Source organism: Camellia sinensis, chromosome 14 (assembly GCF_055761805.1).
Source record: "Camellia sinensis isolate YWXY chromosome 14, ASM5576180v1, whole genome shotgun sequence".
NCBI classification, from domain to species: domain Eukaryota; kingdom Viridiplantae; phylum Streptophyta; class Magnoliopsida; order Ericales; family Theaceae; genus Camellia; species Camellia sinensis.
The window spans coordinates 53,859,557-53,871,791 of record NC_138974.1 but is presented as its reverse complement, the minus strand read 5'-3'; positions in this window follow the sequence as shown (position 1 = coordinate 53,871,791).

The window sequence follows — 12,235 nt, the reverse complement described above, 5'->3', positions numbered from 1 at the left end:
TATAGAGTTGGTTGAGATTAAATAATTGAGTTGAACAAGTTTATAATTTTGTTAATAAAAACATAATGCATGTTGCTGATGTACATATTTTCTTTATTAAAAAATATTAATAATTGTAGTCAGTTAGAGTAAATCAAAAAAAAAAATTATAAATTTAATATTAAAATAATATTAAAATCGAATCAATTAAAATTATGAGATCAAAATGATATAAGAATGAAAATATGAAGACTAAAAATGGAATTTGCCCAAAAAGAAAACAAAGAGAAGACAGAGTAGGGCAGCTCTGACCCACCTCTTCACCTTAGGTTCCTGTTTCCTTCTCTCTTTCTTATGATTCTTCTCTTACAACCATGGAAATTAGAGCACGATTTGCATTGGTTTTTTAGTTTTCTATTTCTGATTGCAAGACTGGATTCAAATCATGTAAAAATACCTTGAGCGTATGTATATCACTATATCTGTATTATATGATATTCAATTCAAAATCTATATATATTCTATACTATATATATATATATAAGGAAATATATTGGAGTATGAAAAGTTTCCAAATTCTTAATACTAAACTCTTACAAATTCTCTCTCCTATGTGTCACCTCTAAAGTCTCACCTCCTACTTTTCCCGTCACACCCCGAAAATAATACAATAATTCAACTGTAAAGATTAATACAAAATAACATAAACAGAGTATTAGACTTTCATTAATTAAAGTCCATTTACAAAAGGGCACATAGATTATACATTCATAAGCTCTACCCTAAATCTATAACATATGGTACCAAACTACGTGATCAACGAAATAAATGCCCACGGACTTACATCTTTCTAAGACAGTTCTTGGTTACAATAAAAGTGAGCCTAGCTTAACACAATTTAAAGCCCTTAGCTATACAAAAATAGATATAACATAATAGAAGCTCTTGCTCCCAATCCCTCCAAACTACTACCTTGGCGGAGGCATATCACTAGTACCTGAAAATGATTTTTCCCAAATAGGGTGAGCTAAAGATCAGCAGAAATAATCTAGCACAATATATGAACTTTAACAAGGTTATAAACATGATGCACATGGCCAATGCTCAAAATAAAATCATTTACAACTCTTCTTCCCAAATCCATATTATGCCAAGTATGATATCCCAATCCATTTTATATCAATTCGTTTCATGTCATTTTATATCTCCTCAATTCATGAGTCATATCCATTGTTATCCAGATAACCCAACAGAGATTACAACTCAGTAGTTTTCTTACCACACAACCATTACACACAAACACTTCAAATTGTCATTGTACGGAAATTTCGTCCGCGGGAATCGACACCCATGTATACCCAATGTTTTTAGGACTTTCACCTTAGACGCACATGCCAACTTATTTCAATGGAGTCCATTTCATTTCTCCTTCCAAACATGGAGTACATCCCATTTCTCCTCCCAAACATCATACATATACAATGTATTAAACATAGTCATATTCAATGACAATCAATAAGAGATTGGTTTTAATTCACCTAATCCTTATGCAATTTCTACAACAATCATAACTATCCTTCACCGATAGCCCAAAACAGATATTTCTAAACAGATATACAATCTTCTCAACAGATAAATTATTCAAATTTTCATAGGTGGGAGGTGATATACATCCAACTTCACCATTTATATAACCATTCATCTAATTTCATATTTCCATTTCTAATTTCATTATTTATGCAAAATAATTACTTGAACATTTTGGGGCAAAACTCCATTTTTTTCCAATCTCATCCCAATTACCAAAAATTGACCATTTATAATATAACCCAAGGTCATATCTGTAGACACCCCATTTTTGACCGACCTTAAGACTCAGACGTCATTGATTGAGCGCTCGGTGATGGTGCATGTTGTGCTCATTTAGAGGTTTCGGAGTTTTGGCTGAGGGCCTCGCCTTCGGGCCTCTGAATTCTTTTGTGCTTCGGTTCGGTTTGTGGACTGAACTTTGTTTCTCTTCCCCGGAGGGAGGGAGAGGTCTTGTAAACCATCTCTTTGTGGTCGTAGACCACTTTTCTCGTTTGGAGACTAGTTTTCGGTTTTCAGAGCCTTTCGGCCGTGTGCCTTGTCTCGGGACCGCTTAACGTTCTCCGTTTGGCGTGATTTTTGAACCACACCTTGTTGTCTCTGCCTAGAGGAACACTGTGGTCCGGGAGACCAGTTTTGTGGTGGCATACCATTTTTGATGCTCGTAGATCAGTTTTCGAGACTTTTGGCCGCGTGCTTTGCCTCCTGATCTCTTGTCTTGCATCCGTTTTGGTTTGTTTTTTGTACAAACCTTGTTTTCCTTGTTTGGAAGGTGGTACAAGGGTGGGAGACCACTTTTCCTTCTGCCAGCCAGTTTCTGGTCAGATAACTGGCTTGCTTGGTCTTTGGGCCACATTTTCTGGTCGGCCACCACACCATTAGCTTTCTTTCATGCATTGGACTCTCTCCCACCATGGCCGACCAGTTTGTGTCTTGGAAGACCACTTGAAGTGGTAGGCTGACCACTTTAAGTAGCAGGTCAACCACTTCAAGTGGTCGGTTGCTTTTTGGCACCTTTTTGGAGATATTTTCCTCCAGTTGGCACAGCTGGCACAGTTGGGGGGCATTTGGGCTATCCTTCATACACGTGTATGGAGGGATTTGTTTGAGGCTTAGCTTCTCCAAGAAGCTTTGGCTTTTAGTTTCTATAACAGGGAGGCTCCTCCTCCCTCCTCTAAGTTCAGAAAAACTTCCTTGAGCCATACATATAATCTATATCTATACATCTTGATTTCTCTCTTGTTTTGTGCTTTAAAGTGTAGATTTGTCTCACTTTTGTACACAAACACACACTCAAACACCTTCCTTTGGTTGCTGAGGTGCTAAGGGGTTATTTTTGGTGTTCTTGGACTAGTTTAAGCTCAAAGAACTTGTTGGAGTTGCAGTTGTAAAGGAGGTCTTCAAGGGTGAGCATTTGACCTTTAAATCCCCCTTTCTTGCTTAAGCTTTTAGTCATTCTTGCATACATTTTTAAGCTTAACTCTTAACTAGAAAAAGTTCTATTTTTGCATGCTTAAAATAGTTATTTAAGGTCACTTTTTCATTTGGGGTGATTTACCCCCTCTTAGGCCTTGTTAGGCCTTATTTTGAGCCATCCCTTTAGGCTCTTGTTGAAGTCTTTGCATGACCTTTCTACCACTAAAATCTAGAGGATTTTCAGTGGTGGAAAGGTGGTTTTGGTGTCGTAAATAAGAGAGGATCATCCCCTCTCCTTGTATTGTGTTTACTAGCTTCATGTGCCTCATGTTTGAGCACCTTTGTTAAGCTTATGTTGGCCATATCTTAGCTTGTATTTATGGTTATTTTTCTGAGGCATACCACTGTTTTTGCTTGGTTTAGTCACTCCACGCATGCTTTATACACTTGTAGTGTAAATCACACAAACTAGCTTTATATGCTTCATGAAGTAGCATGTCATTATATCTTGGTTTGAGTCTAGTTTAGCATGTATTTGGTGTTGTTTTACCATGTCATACCTCTGTTAGGGTTTGGTTTGGTCACTTCTTGCATGCTCCTTGCACTTGTAGTGCAATTCCATGAAATAGCCTAACATACATCATGTTGTAACATGTCATTTTAGCATGCTTTTGGCTTAGCTCTAAGAAGACTTTGTTCATGTTTTAGCATGTTTAAGGTTTGATTTGTGTTGTTTTGGTCATAAATGACTTGCTTTGTATAGCCTTGGTTCAATCTAGCTTGTTAGCTTTGAGTATTGAGTCCACTAGCATATATTACTTGGACTATTTTAATGATTTGGCATCATTTATTATGTGATTTCAGTTCATGTTTCATGGCCATGCATGCACATTTGTCACTCATTCAATGCGTTGGAGGGTTTGCCCATTTATGCCTTAACATGAACCATTGCGTATGCCTTCATGCCTAAGCTTGTGAGCTATCATTTCAATGTGTTTTTGGGGTTATTATGCCATGATATAACTCTGAATTTTGTTGCTTAAGTCATTCCATGCTTGGTCTTAATAGGTATAGTGTAATCCACCTTATTTGCCTTGTATGCATCATGTCTTATGCCCTTCATAATAGCTTGTTTTGGCTTCCTTCCATACATGTTTTAGACTCATTTTAACATGTTCTAGGACTGTTTTTGGTCGCCTTGGTCACATGCTTCATGTTTTGTATAGTTGTAGTACAAGTGCCCTTGCTTGCTTCAAGCTTTAAGCACCATTGCATGCTTCATTTGTGTTGTGTACATGATTTGGCATTACTTAACATGACATTTTAGAGCATATAGACTTGCCATGTTCTCACTTCATTCACCCTTTGAGTGCCTCTAAGGGTTGTGCATTTGTTGCCTAGTTTATGGCTTAGCTTGTATGCTTGCATGCCTAGGTATTTGAGCCCTCATCTCAGCATGTTTAGGTCCTTGTTTTGACCTAATTAAGCTCTGTCCATGGTTGGTTCATGCATTTTTGCCATGTATTGCATGCCTCCTTTGTAGTCCTCCTCATTAGCCTCATGCCTTAAGGACTCTTGCATGCCTTACTTGCTTTGTTTGAATGATTTGACATCATTTCTTACTTAATTTCAGTGCACTTAGTGTTGTTACACTTCCACTTTTATCACTTCTTGAGGGTTGTGCTCTTAGGCCTACTTGGTTGGCCAATGCATTGTGCATGCATACCTTGCCTTTTTGTGCCTTTGTTTCATCATTATGACCACTAATTTGGGCATGACTGAGGTCTACCCCTGTTGGTTTTAGTCTATTGATTATGCCATGTATATTGCACTGAGTATGCCATATTGTTTCATTGCATCAGGTATGCCATCTTGCATTGCATTGTGCATGCCATGTGGTTATTTGCATTGTGTATGCCAAGTTATTCCCTGCATTGAGTATGCATGGCCCTAACATTGCTAAGTTGCCCTTGTAGCATTGCATGATACATGCATGTGTTAGCATTATTTGCATGCCATTTGCATTGGTAGTTTGATCCTGTTGTATTGTATGTTGTCGCATGTGTAGACACCCCATTTTTGACCGACCTTAAGACTCAGATATCACCAGTTGAGCGCTTGGTGATGTTGCATAATGTGCTCGTTCAGAAGTTTCAGAGTCGCGGCCGTGAGCCCTGCCTCCGGATTTCCGAACCCTCTTCTGTGCCTTGCCTCGGTTTGCGAACCAGACTCGGTTTTCTCTGTTTCTTTTCCTGAGGGGAGGGAAAGGTCCCGTAGACCATCTCTCAGTGGCCGTGGGCTACATTTTGTGGCTATAGGCCATTTTGCCCATTTCGGGACCCGGTTCCCGGTTTTCGGAGCCGTCAGGCCGTGTGCCTCGGTTCGGGACCGCTTAACCATCTCTTATCGCTCCAATTTTTGGCATGCATCTTATTTACTCCCTTTCAAGGGACACTGGGGTCTGAGAAACCCACTTCGTGCCCGAACGCCACTTTCGGTGCTTAGTAGCCCATTTTCGGGTCCCCGAACTACGTGTTTTGGCCCCCGAGTATTCGTTTTGCATCGATTTTCGTTCATTTTTGGCAGGTGCCTCTGTTTCGTCACCAGGAAGGTCACTGGAGGGTGGGAGGCCAGCAATTATCTTGGCAACCAGTTATATTCCATTTTCGCCCTCCGACACCCGTTTTTCTCACTTCCGAGCCAATGTTGAACACCGTGGGTGCACTTTCTTGAACTTTGAACCACATATTTGTGATGTACACACTTGGGAGGATCCTAAAAGTTGGTGGCCGGCCACTAATGTCACCTGACCCTTTTGACCCCCTCCTAAAATTGGCTTGTTGTCTCTCCTGTTTTAGAGTTTGCAAATTCGAACCACAGGGTTGTGATGAGGGGACCTGGGAGGCTATCTTTTTGTGGTGGCCAGCCACTAACTCAACTTGACCCTTTTGACCCCTAGCCGGCCGGCTAGGGGGGGTGGCCGGCCGGCCACCTGCAAGTCCAAAAACCAGCCGGCCATGTTCCTCACAAAACACACTTTACAGCTGTATAGTTGTATCCCCCAGAAAATATCTCAATCCGGGGGATATTTTTTGGGGGAAAACTTACCTCCTTTTCCCCTACCTTTTCCCCACCTTTACACCCTCTTTTTGTTCCTTATAACCAGCTGCAAGCCTTTGTATTCGGGGTTAGAAAAAAATCCTTTGAACCTCTTGCATTATATCTCTCTCGATCTCTCTCATTTTTCTCAAAAACACCCAAGTTTCATCCCCTTTTCTTCACTACCACCAAGCACCACCACCACCACTCCATTTCCAGCAGCAAGGAAGACTTCTCAGAGGCTAAAGGTGCTGCAACTTGGTCCAAGAAGCAAGCAAAGATTGGTCTACAAGGGTGAGTTACCATTTCCCCCTTTTTGAGCTTATTTTTGCAACATTTCTTAACCATATATGCTTTTTGCTTTGAGCTCCGGCCATAACTGAAAGTGGCCTTATTTTGAGCTCTTTTTCATTTTTTCTTAAGGGCTCAACCCTGTTTGAGCCCCCCATCTTGCACTTGCTTCAATATCTTCCTTAAATGCTATTTTCTTGCATGCTTTGGCAGCCTATCATGCTTCGGTTTTTGGCCTTTTTAAATTACTAAAAATAGTCTTATTTTGGTCCATTATTCATGTTTTATTAAGGGCCTTTCATGGTTTGGGACCTCCATATGCTACTTCATGTTATATCCCTCCTTGGTCCCCTTTTCTTGCATGCTTTGGCAGCCTATCATGCTTCGGTTTTTGGCCTTTTTACAGTACTAAAAATAGTCTTATTTTGGTCCATTATTCATGTTTCATCAAGGGTCTTTGGCTGTTTGATGAATATTTTGTAGACTTTGTGTTATAGCCACTTTTGAGCCTCATTTTGCATTGCATTTCTAGCATGTTTGTATATTGTTTTGGGGTTTTTACAGTTCTGTAAATATGCATATTTTTTATCCCTCTTCAATGTTGTAGAAGGGAATTTTTCAGTTTAGGCTTTGCATATACCACTTGCCTCTTTGGCCACCTTTTGGCCCCTTTTCTTGCATAAGAGCTTAGCCATATCTATGTTTGTTTTTGGGGTTTTTACAGTTCTATAAAGTGGCTTATTTTTGGCCCCTCTTCAATGTTGTTGAAGGGCCCTAGCCTATTTGGAGTTAGCAGCTGTGAGTTGCTTCATAATCTCATGTTTAGGGCCATTTTTGCATGCCATTGTTGCCCTATCTTTGCTTGCTGTTTGGCCATGATTTGTACTGTAAAAATGCTTATTTTGAGGCTGCCTTGCTTCTGTCTTTTCATCTCGTGTACCAATTATGCATGCTTTGTATAGCTGTAGTTCATTCTATGCGCATAATTTGCATTTCGGGAGAGATTCCATGCATCGGGTGTGTTTTCGCCTCATTTCGGGGCTGTTTTCCCCGAAATTTCATTGCTGAAAATCCATTAGCATGCTTGCGTATCATTTTCCATGTCATTTGCATTGCGTATGCCATTGCCTCGGTTTGCGTGCCCGTGTGCACGCATTTCGAGGCACTTCATTTTCATCCACCGGCTTCTTATGTGAGTGTGGCTGAGGCTCTCTCATGTTAGTATAAGTCCATGTTGCATTTTCCATGTCATTTGCATTGCGTATGCCATTGCCTCGGTTTGCGTGCTCGTGTGCATGCATTTCGAGGCACTTCATTTTCATCCACCGGCTTCTTATGTGAGTGTGGCTGAGGCTCTCTCATGTTAGTATAAGTCCATGTTGCATTCTATGTGCCATTTTCATGTCATTTGCATTGCGTATGCCATTGCCTCGGTTTGCGTGCCCGTGTGCACGCATTTCGAGACACTTCATTTTCATCTATCGACCTCTTATGTGAGTATGGCTGAGGCCCTCTCATGTTAGTATAAGTCCATGTTGCATTCTCTATGCCATTTTCATGTCATTTGCATTGCGTATGCCATTGCCTCGGTTTGCGTGCCCGTGTGCACGCATTTCGAGGCACTTCATTTTCATCCATCGGCTTCTTATGTGAGTGTGGCTGAGGCTCTCTCATGTTAGTATAAGTCCATGTTGCATTCTATATGCCATCCCATGCCATTGCATTGCGTATGCCATTGCCTCGGTTTGCGTGCCCATGTGCACGCATTTCGAGGCATCTTATTTTCATAGCATTGTGCATACTAGGTTGTATCTTAGATCACATTCTGTCATTTTTTCAGTTTGCGTGCCCATGTGCACGCATTTCGAGGCATGTCATTCCATAGCATTGTGTATGTTAGGATTGTATCTTAGTTGCATTTCATGCATGTCATGCATATTGCATCGTGTTCGGAATAGGAGTTAGCCCAGGTATGGGAAACGAGGTGCGTTTCGTACTCCGAGTGACAGAATGTGTCTCAATTCCCCAGTCACCGACACTCCGGATCATCCATGATGGAGTTAGGTCTTGTTGTGTTTTCATGTGCATTCATTCTATATTGAGTTGTGCAATTCAACTCCTCGGCCATCATGCCTCGGTATGCGTGATTGGTGGCACGAGGATCGAGGCATGCATATATCTGTGAAAATACATTGCTATGCCCCTTTCCTGCTCTCTGTTGCAACAAAATGAAGAATCAGCAAACTTCCGGAGTTTGGCACGCGTTTCAAGAATAACTGCTAAACAGAGGCTAATTGGGGCATCCCGGTGGATTTCCGCGCAAGACAACCCGGACATACATCATTCATCAGGAGCAAGGCAGTCCCTGGCTTGCACGCCAGTTTTACAGCTTTCTTAGTTAATTTGATTGATTAATTAGGAATTTGTATATTATTTGGACTGTATTATTTGAACTATACTATTCTTTTATTCGGGACTGTATATTTATTCGGACCCTCTGCGCGGGGGCACAACTGTAATAAGTGTGCGTGAGTGTGATGTATGTCTTCCAACCCCACGTCTTTCTTCCCTTTTATTTACCTGCTTATGATGGTTAGATTAGGGCATATTTCAATTAGCATACAGTATGATAGCATGTTTGCATTCATTCATCTGTTTTGCATGCACCGGGCTCGGCGCATCATACTAACTGCATTGTATCTTTCAATTCTAAATTGAATACATGATAGTTGTAGCATCTCATATGCCATGTTTAGAATAGCCGAGCCTGCTATAGTTGCATTTTGCATGTGTTGTATTAGGCATTTCTGTATACTTAGGATTCATGCATGATTTCTAATGAAGTTTCTATTTTGGCTTGGAGTACTCGGTAAGTTTTATGCTTTAGCATCCTTGCATGCGTGTGAGTGACTGCCATGAATAGCATGCTTACCATGAGGCTAATTGCTTATGTGATATAACTGCCTGAATGCCTGAGGGTGAAGGTTGGGTTACTTAAATTGGAATAAATCATCAAATGTTTTAAGCCTACTTGCGAGTAGCAAACCACCATTTAAAAAAATAAACATGAAATGTTTTGTTCCAATTCAGGCAATCCAGTCTATACTTGTATGCTGTGCGCATCACATAGTAACCTAGGCTAATAACCGGAATAAGAACACACAAAGTTTTCAAAAATAGATATCATGGTTAGTAGAGGCCGATCTTTGATCGGGCGAGCGGGGGTGCTCATGAAGTGACCTTCCCCAATCGTACCCAAGTTCCCGAGCCGAGGCAACTTTGGTGATGACGGACACGTGGCCTTTGGCACCGAGTCAGGGTTTCTTAAATTTCCCAAAATAAAATATTTAGGTGGCGACTCTGTATCTGGCAAAGCAGTCCATGTTTGGCACTTCTTTCAAAAAATCTGTTTTTTCTCAAAACGATTTGCCGGATTTGGACTCTTTGTTTCAAATTTAGAACCGTGACACAAATCGAGTCCGAGCTGTAGCGAGGTCCCCCGCGGGCTTGTTACACGCATGCCTGTCCCTTGCATTGTGTATGCCATGTAGTAGTATTGTGCATGCCATGTTATGTGTTGCATTGTGTTTGGAATAGGTGTTAGCCCAAACACGGGAAAAGAGGGACGTTTCATACTTGAAGTGATGAAATGTGTCTTAATTCCCGATCGCCGACGCTTTTGATCATACATGATAGAGTTTTAGGTCTTATGTGTTTACTTGTGCATTCATTTTACATTGAATTGTGCAACTTCGCCTCTCGGCCATCATGCATTGAAATGCGTGATCGGTGGCCTGAGGGTCGAGAACCACACCCCCTTGAGTTCATGACATGATAGGGAGGGTGGTTGTGCACACATATCTTGCAAATACATTGCCATGCCCTTTCTTGCTCTCTGTTGCAGCAAATTGCAGTTCAGCAGCAACAACTGGCCGGCCAGCCAGAAAAACTAGCTGGCCGACCACTTTTCTAGTTTTTCAACAACCAAAAGTGGTCGGCAGGTGTCTAGAGAGACCAAAAGTGGTTGGCCACTCTCCCACAGGTTTCCCTAGGTAGAGTTTCATCTTTCTGGAGCTTGGTGCAGAGTTCTGAGGACAGATGAAAACAGAGGCAAATCGAGACATCGCATTGGATTTCCGAACGAGGCGACTGGGCTTGCATGCATTCCTCTCCCTCTAAGATTCCTGATTTATTGCTTTCCTTAGCTGCCACGCTTAGATAGCTAGCTTTTGCTTTGGTTTGTACTTTAATTAGTTAATGCGTTAGCTATTCAATTCATTCTGTAATAATTAGTTAACTAGGATTAGTTAATTAATTATGTTGTAATAATTAGTTTAATTAGATTAGAATAGCTAGTTAGCTTCTTATTCGGTCTCTCCCTCGAGAGGGCCAATTGTTGTAATAAGCGTGCGTGTGTGTGATGCATGTCTTCCAATCCTCATTTCTTTCTCCTTTTTACTTAACCACTTATGATGGTTAGTTTTAGGGCATATTTCATTTAGCATACCTTATGCTCGCATGCGTGCATCCATTCATCTGTATTGCATGCACCGGGCTCGGCGCATCATACTAACTGCATTGTACTTTCAATACATTATTTGAATACATGTATCAAGTTGCATTTCACATGACATGATTAGAATAGCCGAGCCTATTTTAATTGCATTTTCACATGTGTTGCATTAGCCATTTTAACATGAACTAGGATCATGCATGATTTCTAACTAGTTCTTTGTTTTGGCTCGGATTACACTGTGAGTGTTTACGCTTTAGCATAATGCATGTGTGTTAATGTTGCCATGTTAGCATGCTTTCCATGAGGCTAACTGCTTATGTGATTAACTGCCTGAATGCTTGTGGGTGAAGGTTGGATTACTTGAATTGAACAATTCATTGAAATCCGCATTTTAGCCTACTTACGAGTAGCAAACTTCAAACCATTTTTCAAACAAACGGATGTGCGATGCTTCGTTCCAAATTAGGCGATCTAGTCTATACTTGTTTGCTGTGCGCATCACATAGTAAGGTTAGCTAATTAATCGGAATAAGAGCATATGTGTTTTCAAAAATAAGATATCATGCTTAGTGCAAGCCAATCTTTGATCGGGCGAGCGGGGGTGCTCATTGCATGACCTTCCCCTCTCGTACCCAAGTTCCCGAGCCGAGACAACTTTGGTGATGACGGACACGTGGCCTTAGGCATGAGTCAGGGTTTCCTAAATTCCCCCAAAACAAAATATTAGGTGGCGACTCTGTATCTGGCAAAGCAGCCCATGTTTGACACTTCTTTATTAAAAATTAGTTTTCCAAAATGATTTGCCAGATTTGGACTCTTTGGTGATTTATCGGTCTCACATCGTACATTGTGAGATTAAATTCAGAATCGTGACATTTGAGTCCAAACTTTGGTAAACCCAAATGAACGAAACGGGATTTTCCCAGGACGTTTGGGCGCGTCCACAATATCCATTCCCATAACCATTTCTAAGACATCCATTATAAAGCCCCTCTTTAGAATTGAAACCCCAAACCCTAGGTTTGTTAAAATTACTTCACAACCTAATGTTTCTCACACATCAAGAAAATGACCAAGTTAAAACTCATAGAGAGTGTAAAGGGTCCCTATCTCAAAGAGAAAAGACAAGCAAAGCAAAGGAGGAACTCCAAAAATGCCGAAACCAAAGTTTATTCGGATCAAAACGATGCCCTTGAGGTGCTCTACATTTAGAACAAATGCACACGAGTAGACAGATCACTAGATCTAGGTGAAAATGTAGAGGGAATGTGAGTTTTAGAGAGAGAGAGAGAGAGAGAGAGAGAGAGTCTCAATCTAGGGTTTTGGTGGAAAAAGATGTGAAAAAGT